General features: G+C 37.9%; 1 protein-coding gene and 1 long non-coding RNA gene across 4 annotated transcripts in view; one reads left to right on the top strand and one right to left on the bottom strand.

Annotated features, from left to right (window-relative positions):
- The window catches only part of tex2 (testis expressed 2), a 28,870-nt gene extending 19,952 nt beyond the window's left edge, over nucleotides 1-8,918 (bottom strand). Inside the window, exons 1-2 of one of the 3 annotated variants that reach the window (XR_006927767.1) lie at nucleotides 8,667-8,918; nucleotides 5,540-5,628 (exon numbers count right to left, since the gene is read on the bottom strand). The gene's annotated coding sequence lies outside the window, so the exon portion shown is untranslated. The remainder of the gene's footprint in view (nucleotides 1-5,539; nucleotides 5,629-8,666) is intronic. The other 2 variants (XM_046865496.1, XM_046865497.1) reach the window with 2 other exon arrangements.
- A 658-nt stretch (nucleotides 8,919-9,576) lies between these two features.
- LOC124396833 overlaps nucleotides 9,577-12,113 on the top strand; it is a 57,491-nt gene continuing 54,954 nt past the window's right edge. Inside the window, exon 1 of the long non-coding RNA XR_006927842.1 lies at nucleotides 9,577-9,778. This is a non-coding gene — a long non-coding RNA (uncharacterized LOC124396833). The remainder of the gene's footprint in view (nucleotides 9,779-12,113) is intronic.

The following is a 12,113-nucleotide window of genomic DNA, read 5'->3' as shown; positions in this document are numbered from 1 at the left end:
ATTGATGTTTTTCTTTGGGGTGTGCAAGAGTTTCACAGTTAAGAGAAAGGTAAACTTTGAGAAGGAACATAAATGAAACATGAGCTCTGTTGTTATGCACTGTATGTGTGAAATAATAAACGAGAAAAAAGAAAGATGGTTTGTGCATTTTTGAAGTTTGGGCCAAGTCAGTGTGCATTTTTGGAATTTCTGCCATTTTTGGGCTGAGCAAGGACCTTAATCCTCAACCTATTATTTGTATAAATGAGATAACTGTCGCTCAGGATAAGAGTGTCTGTTGTGAGGTGCACTCTGGGGCAGAGGGTAGTTTTTGCTTTTTGTTTTTGAGGAAGTATATGCTAGGCCTCACTGTCCTCAGTTGGTCGCTTTTATTGGAACGGCAAAACCTATTCTTTTGTTTTTGTTGTTTACAACCTAGTATTTGCAACATTTAAAGTAAATAATCCACCATTTTGGTTGCAGGTCCTTTGCTTGCAGTGACTGCATCAAGTCCTGACCCAGAAACATCACTAAACTGTTGCATTCTTTCTTTCGATGATGTTCAAGGCATGTACTGCTCTTAGTTGTTGTTTGCATCATCAATAAAGATTAGTGAGCCTGTTCCAAAACCAGCCATGCAACCCCAAGCCATAACACTGGCTGCATCATGCTTGAGTAATGAGCTTTTTTGGGTGTAATGAGTGTTTTGGATCATGAGCAGATCCTTGCACTTTTCGCCTCTGCCCTTTTTTTGAAAATGAATAAATAAGGGAGCTGGTGGGAGAGGGAAAGTGAGATTGATCAGAATTTCTTGAGAAAAGCTGGTTGGCTTTACGGTGAGCCTATTTACAGCAACTACCAATAGGGCAATTTATCGAGTAGAACTTGTCAGATAGGCCTAGAAATCAATGCACAAATTCAGAAGTTATGCCAGCTGAAAAGGCTGAAGTAAAAATAGCCTGGCAGATCCACACAGATATATGTGTGTGAGTGTTTGTGTGTGTGTTAAAGGAGTAGACATTGTTAGGCATATAGACTGTCCATTTTAGCAGGCACTACAGGCTCTAATGCAGCACAATCACACCCACACACACACACCCACAGGAGTATGAGTGAGACAGAACCATTTCACATGCTGGCAGATGGAGTTCTTTAAGAGAAATATAGCAAGAAGCAAATTGTGCAAGGGTTGTCTCTATTAATGTGAAGTGATATGTAAAAAATAGATACCAATACCCATGATTCAGTGTGTGCTAAGAATAGAATAGGGATATTCAATGAAGATAAAGTGGCCATACAGAGAAGCAAAAAACCTAATCAGAAAACATGGGCGATAAAAAACAAAAACTAGAAAGATAAATCAGCATGAAAATGAACAACAGAATGATGACGCAGGTAATCAGTGGAGCAGGTAAAACAGCTCCCACAGGCACTAGTCATTTCCCTCGGTCTCCATTTCTAAGAAACATCAATTTCAATAGAATTCAAGCAAAGCCTGATAAACATAGTGAGACAAAGCCTACCACAGCCAGGCGGAGGTTCTATATTTGACACATAGCACAGGTGCATTCACAGCTACACTGGTACCTGGTAATGACAAAAGGCACCCAGAAGGTTAAAGAAGGTCAAAGGATTCAAAGGATAGCAGCAAACACTTCCCTCTTAATTTCAGGGACCAACAGTAACTAAACAAACAAACAGTAATTTCTAATACCTAATAATTTATAAAATATTTTCCATGCTGGGTGGTTGGAAGCATCGCTCTAGAAAATGCCCTGTTTGCTTTTATGAAATGTTGCTTCTGACAGATCTGCTTCAATTTTCTCTGCCCTCTCATTCTGTTTATATTTTGCATGGATTTGTTTGAAAATGATTCGTGATATTAAATCTGATTTACCAGATGCCAAGAAGTAGAATTTTCACCAGTATTCAGCAATGAATTGCTTTGTGACCTTGTTTTTTTTTTAGAATACAAAACCATTCTTATTTACTGCGTACAATATTTAATTTTACTCATTTTATTGTGGCAGTTATATACTGTGCTATACTATCAAAAAAGCTTCATTTTTAAATGTTTTATTCCAGTTTTCTCGTTATTCTGCTCACCAACAGTCATTATACTGATTCGATTCTAAACCCCAGTAAACAAGAAAGGGATCTTCACTGCAAAAGACAAAGGCATTTGCAATAGCGTTCAGTGTAAAAGTATCCTTGTTTCCAGCTCATTTGTAATCACCCCTTCCCACACACTCACAAACATTATAGTAAACACAGTCTAACTGTGCATAATCACAAATCTAATTACAAATCCAATCGAGAAAAAATAATCCAATCTTACATGTGCAGTAACGAATGTTACGAATTATTCAGTAACCAAAACACTAAACTATTCAGATCACTGCTGCAAAACTGTTCAGATATTTTTCAATGATTCAACGTACGTAGTTCTTAGTCATAACCATGACATGGCAGTAAAAACAACTTCCTGTTTGTTAGAGCATCATCCATTACTAGGCCCACTATGCAAAGCTACAAAGAACAAGATATTATTTAGCAATCAGTAAAGGAAGAGGATGGTGGGAGTAAAGCATTTATCACTGCTGTAGTGAATCCTTAATGGCTGCCTGGGGAACTGCACTGAGGTAAGGTTCAATATCCTTAACCAGGAAAGTTAGAAATTGTAGTAATAAAGTACACATAGATTAAAAAAAGCACTCCAGCAGTACGGTGGTATTCATAACCTTGTGTGTTGAGATTTATGTCCATATAGGAAAAATAAAATGCAAATTATAAACCCCCAAATGAATGGCAAATGAATGACCTATTTGGTTTGACTTTAAAAAAAAACATAAAAACAAAAGGCCAGTCAGAGCATTAATAATAATAATAATAATAATAATATTAATAAAAGAAACAAACAAAAAATAGATAAATGTAAAGTTAAGATTTCCAGAGCGTTTAGGCAGTGTTGCCAGGTGCATTGTTTTATTGCATGTATTTAAAATGTATATTAATACATGGCTATTTTAGTATCCTGGTGAAAGTGATTAATGAGATATCATTTGGTGTGCTTTTGTGATGCAGATCTAACAAACATTAGAACGGGCAGAATATTTATTTAAGGATCACATGGCTTTGTTTAAGAAAGAAATATTAATACTAAAAAAAACCTTACATGGTTTCTGGTATAACCGTCAGACTTATCCAGTAGTGTGTAGCCGAAACTAGGAATAGATTAAACAAAAATGTAGCAACCCCCTGTATTTTCGACTCCTGAGGGAACACTAACAATTTTACTGTCCTCATTAGATCAATGTAATAGCCCCTTTCACTCTGGAAAGACGTTTTACAAATGAGAGAACTCTACCAGAACACTCACAGGCACCCCATTAGGAGACTGGTAAGGAAAGAAAGAAATCTAGCTGTCAGCTAGTAAGACTAATGTAATACTGTTCAGGGCAGGCAACTAAAAAAGGCCAAGGACAAAAGGTTAATCTACTCTCCAAGGTGGATTTTCAGCTCCAAAGACCTAACATTTTGGCTCATTACTAGCAATTATCCAGCTAAGCGAAGGTTTCCTATTACAAATGGAAAACTATCTGTGCACTAAACTATAAGGCAGGGGCAATACACTGACTAAATCACAGTACTGATAAAGTCACAACAGGGCTGGTACTTCAGAGATCACATGTACATTTACATTTATGTCCAAAGCGACTTACAACTGAGCAGGGGAGGGTTAAGGGCCTTGTTTAAGGGCCCAGCATTGGCAGTTTGGTGGTGGTAATATTTGAAACGGTGACCTTTCAAAGTTCAATGGCTTAATAACTGAGCTACCACCTCCTCCACATGTAGAAAAGTTAGTCTTTGGGAAAACTGCTCAGTGAAGCCACTGTCTTGGTATTAAGTTATTCAAGACCATGCATTGCAATGATTTGATCATTAATAAGAGTATTATTAGGCATGACACAAGCCCCTTTAGCCACGATAACCTGTCTGTCCGTCTATCCGACCATCCATCTATGCATCTATCCATCCATCTACTGTAAATGCTCATTCTAAAACTATAGTAGGATGAGGAGGCCTGAAGTGCAGTCAACATTTGAATTCATCCTGAAGGTATTCAATAGAGTTGAGGTTGGAGCTTTATAACAGGATACGCAATAACTTCCACTCCAAACTACGGTGAGCTCCAGTCTTTATGAAGCTAATTTTGTGCATGGAGGCATTGTCATGCTGAAACAGATTTGGGTCTCCTGGTTTAAGTGATAGGAAAAATAAATGCTTTCACATCTAAAGACATCAATTGTGTACCTCAAAATTTGTGCCAACAGTTTGAGGGAGAACCACACTTGAAAGGCTATGTAGTATATATGTAAGGAATAGGAACGTCGGAAGTCCTGCAGTATCCTTTTCCCCAGATTCTTGTTGTGATGTGGAATAGATGTTTATTTTAAAGAACTGCATTAAGGTACACGAGTGAGATGTAGAGTAGATCATTTCCTACAATTATTAAGTTTACTACAAAAAAATGGATTTGAGAAAACAGGGCCTGTGAGAGTTACATCAAAGATTCAGAGCAAGATTTAAAAAAAGATTAAAATACCACAATTTCTAAAGTTCATAACAGTAATTTAAATGGTATATAAAGAAAATATGTACCATTTTTAAATGTATTGACTGTCAGAGTCAGAGAAATCCAAACAAAACTCATTTGATAAAGAGAAACAATGAAGCTTAAAAGATATGTAAAACATTAAATAGGGTGCAATATTTCATTCCTGTAAAGAGAAATGTCTGCTGAGTAAAAAAGCAAACCTGAGCAAACCTGTACACACACACACACACACACACACACACACACACACACACACCAATGAACAGTGAGAGACTACTATCTAATCTACTGTATTTTCAATATTTAAAAAATATCCCTAACATCGCACACACCGAGCCCTTACCGCCCAGCAAATTCCTGTTACAAATTTACTTTTAAATCAACAAAAGTGTGTTTCAATCAACCCATAACCTTTATATTTAGTAAGAGAAAGCCACTAGGATTTCTCTCAAAACACATTTTTACCGGACTACTGCATTACAGGAAAATGATTGCACATTCTGATTACTACATATGCTAGACTACACTGTAACTGCTAACAGGAACAAACTTATACGCATGTAGGATTATAATGTACAGGTATAATATATAAGATTATCTACTCTATATACTATATTAAGTGTATGATTACAGGTATAAACTGCCATTAACCTCCCTAATAATAGTGGAAGCAGTAGACGTTTTTCCAGAGAAACAGGACACATTCAAGACAAAATCCCTTAATCAGCTGTGCAAGCAAAGTGCTTCTGAGGCTGTGTGCATGTGTGTGTGTGTGTGTGTGGTATGGAGTATGACTGTCAGACCACTGATATGTCTTTGGACCGAAATCTCACAGCAGGAACAGCAACAAAAAAAGTCAATCAAACCTCATCAGTTCAGCTGATGTGTGGTCATTCACACTTTAGATCAATACAGGTTCAGATTACAGGCAAGAAAACTCACCTTGAGACTTCAGTAGCATTCAATCTGCCCCTGCTACTGTGTCTGCAGTGGGCCACAGCAGTGTGTCACGCCTCATGGTTTCCACCAACCTATGAAGAGGCAAAAAACTATAATTAAAGAATTACAACCGAGTACACATATATACTTGAAGTATAATAAAAACTGGAAATGGAAAATGTTACTGAGTAATCTGATACTAAATTCAATGTTGAGAGTTTTTAGTACATCCTTATGAGAATTTCATAGTGGATTAAATATTAATGGGTTGAAGATCAGGCTTATTAATCATGCAATGTACCCATTAAGTAAGATGACTGCAAATAAATGCGAATAATAGTTTATTTATCTTATTTATTCTTATTTATTGTTATATCTATTCGTAGCAAGTATTTAATCAGATTCTGATTATCTGAGATAGCTCCTGTCTGCCTAAAAAAGATCTGAGATTATATTAGAAACAGGCTGACCAAAACTGCATAGTTGAATCACAATGAATCATGATTTCTCCTGCTGCATGCAGATGGTAGGGTCAGAATTTGATGACAGCATGAACACATGGACCCAAGCTGATTTGTTTTAACAGTTTAGGTTGGTGGTGGTTGTGAACGGTGTGGGGAATGTTTTTGCCAAACATAGGGTCTCTTAATACCTTAATACCAGCTGACCTACACTTTTTTTTTTTAAGAAAAACATGTTGAAACCACTCCTCATTACTGGGTGTTTGAGCTATACACATTACTGACAAAGGCATAGAATCTACATACATTAACACTGGCAGTAGAATTGGCCGTACTAACAAGCGCAATTATAATAAACATAGCAGTTTCATGGGGTCCCACATTTGCCCGATTACAGAGCATGAAATTTCTGCCCTGCTAAGACTGCCCCAGTCACCTGTAAATGACTGGAACAAGAACAGCTCAGCCTTGAAGTGGTACACCAAGCACACTCACAAAGCACTGCCAACATGCGCTGAATAGCGTAGGTCATATATTTTACTCACTAAAAAGTACCAAACTTTCTCTAAAACTGTCACTGATGGGCAAATCTGTTTTTATAAATGCCTGGCGAATACTACCTATACCAACACTAAAGTTTGGTTGGAATGAACTTTTCTATTTCAGCATGACAATGCACTCGTACACATTGCAAGGTCTATTAAAACATGGTTTAACCAGTTTGGTTTGGAGGAACTTCAGCATCCTGAAGTTCCTTCTCGTCCATCACGACCTCAATTCATAAATGTTTTTGACCGAGTGGTCACAAATTCCACTCCAAACACTTATAGAAAGAGAAATGGAGGCTGTAATAGACAAAAGAAATGTCAGTGAGTTCAATGTAGTTCGATAGTCTCCTGATTTACACATCTAAAAAATATTAGAATACCTTTTAGATGTGATAGAACGAGATATATAACAAAAAAATGCATGAATGTGTGGAATTTTCTGATGCAGTCATGTCAGCATGGACCAGATCTCAAACAAGTGTTTCCAAAACCTTCATACTACCAAGCCCTGAGCCTGTTTGGTAAAGCGGTACTACTATTTGGGCCCAGTATTTTGTTCATAGTACTATTGTGCGTGTCTACATGCATCAGATATACAGTTACTTTCTTCTAATGTTTGCCTATGCAGGCATGACAGTAGAAATATAGACACGCTCTACAAAGAGAAGTTTTGCACTGAAATAGTTTTAATATTTCAATCACCTCAGGACTCTCGAGACTCTATTCACAGACTTTATAAAGCCGGTCAGAAACCACTGGACTTTGCCATTTTCTTAATTACAATTTTTCTTCTCCTAATCAACTAATTACTGCCTGACTTGAACGAGGCATAGCAGAACAAGACAACGTTAACCTTTTCTAGGATTTTGGTGTCTCATAGCACTCATAAAGAACCAGTGGGATAAACAGCATAAAAAGCACTTGTTTTACAATAAGATCAGTAAACAACTGTGAAAAGATCAACTGATAATACATTTCATGCAAACTTAGAAAGTAGCAGATATCTGTGGCTAGAATAGATTCCGGAGAAGGTAATAATAAATTTGAGAAGCACTTTTTATATATATGTAGAAGTTATTAGCAGCCTAAAGAAGAGTTATTGTGTTATACACCATATACTGTCTACATTTCCATGTCTGCAATTAGCACAGGTGTATGAATCATCTTTTTTTTATAGCCAGACATCCATTAGACTGTCAAATAAATCCCATAAATCCATTTGGTACACACTTATTTCATAAACATGAGTAGAGTAAGAGTTTCTCCTAAACGATTTGGACTTTCCACAGGAAGGAAAATTCACAAAAAAGTTTATAGGCTATGAGTATACAAATTAAACTCATTATGTTAAACAAACCAATGAAAGATGCAAATAACTGAATAATAAATGGAAGTCTGATAATTGTGTTTCCTCGATGGTAACTTATTTTGAATACAATGACCACCAAGCTGCTGAATTCTCCACAGACACCTGGAGAAGAAAAGGGGGTGGGGGCTCTTTGGGTCTTCTTTGTGAACCAGTGTAAATCACTGCAGTGCTCTGTTTTAAAGGGATATTCAGCTAAACCTTTGCTGTGTCTGTGCGTTAATCAAAAAGAAATCTAAGGTAAGGGTTACAAACAGAAAAATAAATAAAGATCAGGGACTCGGTGTGTACTGACATTTAATCACAGAAAATAGATCAGTGTCAGGTTCTTTATGGTTATGTTTATTTATCCTGAAGGTCCCCAGTACACAATTTGCACCGTAGCAGGTAATAATCATAACAATAACACCAGAAATGTATTTAAAAAATGGGCAGATCTAATGTGCAGAGGAAAGATATGCATGCATATATATATATATATATATATATATATATTACATTTCGAAAAGCAGAGCTCGAGCTTTTTTTCTAGATTTTTTCCAAGACATCATCCGCATTGTTTGTTTGTTTGTTTTTCTGAAAGAGAAAGGACTTTATAAATACCGATAGAGATCGAACAGCGTTTCTTTTTCAGCCGATTAATCAGACTCGTAAACACCAATGTGGAATTGATCGATGGATGAACTGATGGATAGATGGATAGAAAGATGGATGGATTTATTATGTACGCCTGATGGGCGTGAGCGCAGCCTCACCATTCGATGTCTTTATTTCGTCTTTCTTTCGTTTCATAAGAAAAAATAAAACAAAAACCTCGTCACGTCGTCTCGTTCACTCTTATGCCATTCGATTCGCCGTCTGTGATTAATCTCGCGCCGTGTCGGATCATTTCTGTCTCCAGAAGCGAAATGACAGCAGCTCGAGGAAGCAAAATCGGAGAGAATAAACGGATTGGTTTTACTAAGGCGAGACCAATCTAAAACCGATCTCGTGGAAGCGCCAGGGTTCGCAAGCTCGACACTCGATTAAGTGCGCAGCGTCCGTTTATAATGGCGAATAGGAACGCGACCACCCTCTGCTGTCAGAATACAGACACTACAACAAGGTCTTCGCTAAGTGTCCGGGACATGCTAAAACGCTAAACGTGACTTGATACGACAAGACGGTGTTTTTTTTAAAGACCAAACTCAGTTAAATACATGAATAATAAAGCAAGCTATATACAGACATGCACATGAGTCCAGAATACTAACGTTTAACTTATTATACGTTTTTCCTCCCATAGAAAACTGTAAAAGAAAAACGCTATCTTATCGCATTAAGCCACGTGAAGTTTTTTTTTCTTAAGGTCTATTGGAGAAAAAGTATTAAATACGCGCAATTAAACGCGTAACGTTCGTGTTCTGGACACTTCTGCTTGTATATACAAAATAGGCTTCATTGTTAACGTTTTTACTGAGTTTGGTCTTTTAAAAACGCTGTCTTATCGCATTAAGCCACGTTAAGTGTCTTAGTATGTCAAGAGCCAGACGAACCCAAAGAAAATCTCGGGTTTCGGATGGGATTCACATCAAAATAAAAAAGAAATGTGTATAAAATGATTCTATATACAGTATTAAAAATAGCGCAACTTGCTTTGCGCATGCGCTTTCCCCGCCAAAGCGCTCCAGTTGTAACAACGCGCGCGCACACGCACACATCACTGTCCCTACCTAGTGATTACAATTATCTAGTTACTTACAGATAAGGAAAATTGTGTAAATATTTGTGCAAAACAGTCTGCATACTTTTTTTAAAGGAGTCCTGGTTATACAAGGATGTTAAAAGATGTTACACTTGTGATTCACCCAGCAAGACTTCAAAACTGGTAAAGACGTGTTCTTTCTCTCTCTCTTGCGTTTGTGTGCTGAGGGGCAACTGTGCCTTGATCAAGCTGTGTTTGTTTGCATGTGTTTATTTGCTGACTGTTGCATGCAATCCTGAATTACTGCATGTTGCAAAAAAAAAAAAGGTATTTGTTTTGAGGATCTGGGTTTGGCTTGAACCACAAGGACATACTGAGTGGCTGCTCCCATTTTTTTCAAATAGGCCTGCTTTTAATAATAGAGAGCAATTGATTGAAGAGAAAATCTGATGATTATATTTTCTCAGACATTAGTCATAATGAATGAGTCTGCATCAACTACCTTAAAGAGAATCGCTTTATTTAAAGTGAATAAAATACCCTAGTTAATGGAGTTTAACATTAATTGAGCCGCAGCCACACACCTCACTCGTGTGTGCAGAGTAGGTGAGATGAACTGGGAAAGCAGGCAGTGGGTCAAACCACTGTGAAGACATGTCCCCTCCGTCCCATCCACGTCCCCCCCGGGATACGACATGGTGGGCCATTAATTTAAAGCTCACCACGGGTTTTGTGCTCTATACCAGTGCTCTATACCAACAATGCAAATTCATGCTGCATGATGGCAATCCAACTAGTTGAATTTGCATTGTTGGTATAGAGCACAAAACCCGTGGTGAGTTTTAAAATAATGGCCCACCATGTCATATATAACAAGAGAAAACAAGAGTATAAATGCCATATGGAAAACCTGTAAAAAAAATACCAGCTTCATGTCACATTAGACATTAGCCATTGAACTCTAATGTGCAATAGATTGGATTGTTTCTCATTGTGCTGTAAGTATCACTGAAGTAGAGCTTTATATATATAATTGCATTAACTAAGCAGATTACCGACTCTTCTTCTTCTTCTTTCGGGTTCTCCCATTCGGCTTCTCCCGGATCATCCGTCTCCATACCCCCCTGTTCTCTACATCTGCCTATTTCAACCCAACTACCTGCATTTCTTCCCTCACCACATCCATAAACCTCCTCTTTGGTCTTCCTCTTTTCCTCCTTCCTGGTGGCTCCATCCTCAGCATTCTCCTACTGATATAACCCATGTCCCTCCACTGCACATGTCCAAACCATCTCAATCTTGCCTTCCTCACCTTGTCTTCAAAACGTCCTACATGCGCTGTCCCTCTAATGAACTTATTTCTAATCCTGTCCATCCTCAACACTCCCAAGGAAAACCTTAACATCTTCAGCTCTGCTACCTCCAGCTCCATCTCCTGTCTTTTACTCAGTGCCACTGTCTCTAAACCATACAACATCGCAGGTCTCATCACAGTCCTATAAACTTTCCCTTTCACTCTCGCTGATACCCTTCTATCACAAATCACTCCTGTCACTCTTCTCCACCCACTCCACCCTGCCTGCACTCTTTTCTTCACTTCTCTAACACACTATCCATTACTTTGCACTGTTGACCAAAAGTACCTGAACTCCTCCACCTTCACCACCTCTTCTCCCTGCAACTGCACCACTGCACTGCCTTACCTCTCATTCACACACATGTATTTTGTCTTACTCATACTGACTTTCATTCCTCTTCTCTCCAGCACGTACCTCCACCTCTCCAGGCTCTTCTCAACCTGCTCCCTACTCTCACCACCAGTGTTGTGCTAGTTATTAAGAAATAGTAACTAGTTACAGTTACTAGTTACTTCATTCAAAAAGTAACTCAATTACTTTGTTGATTACTTACACCAAAAAGTAATGTGTTACTGTTAAAAGTAACTTTTTAGTTACTTTTTTAAAGAACGTTCTTTAATGTTCCCATTAATGCCCTTTTATGTGTTATGGTCAGTACAAACACAAAACTGACTTAAACACAAAGTAATTTTTAAACACTATTTTATTTAAGTCAGACCAGCACAAACTGAATATATCACAAGGATTTCTGAAATAGATAACAAAACAAGCTGAATTATTTATTCAGAATCAAATACTAAAGTGGCTTCTGCATCATTAAAGCTTAAGTATGAAAACTATCAACAATGTACAACAGAACACCGGGTTTAGCTTCTAGCCTCATCGAGGCATGGAGTTTCTGGAGGAGCTTCGACAGATTGGAGTTGCTGTTTATCGCAGTAGATACGACCTTCCAACCAGAAAGACACAGCTTACATTTGACTAAAAAGTTTTTGTCTTTATGCTCAACTAAAGTGAAATAATGAGCATATTTCCACTTTGAGAAACTCGTCTTGCTCTCGCCTCGCCTCGTCATTACTGCCGCACAGACCTGAATAAACGGAGACACCTCCACAGTGCGTCTTCTTCGTGTATACAGTGGTTCTCATCCACCAATCCTA

The sequence above is a fragment of the Silurus meridionalis genome, chromosome 14 (assembly GCF_014805685.1).
Source record: "Silurus meridionalis isolate SWU-2019-XX chromosome 14, ASM1480568v1, whole genome shotgun sequence".
Taxonomy (NCBI): Eukaryota; Metazoa; Chordata; class Actinopteri; order Siluriformes; family Siluridae; genus Silurus; species Silurus meridionalis.
This window is presented reverse-complemented; position numbering and strand designations above follow the sequence as displayed.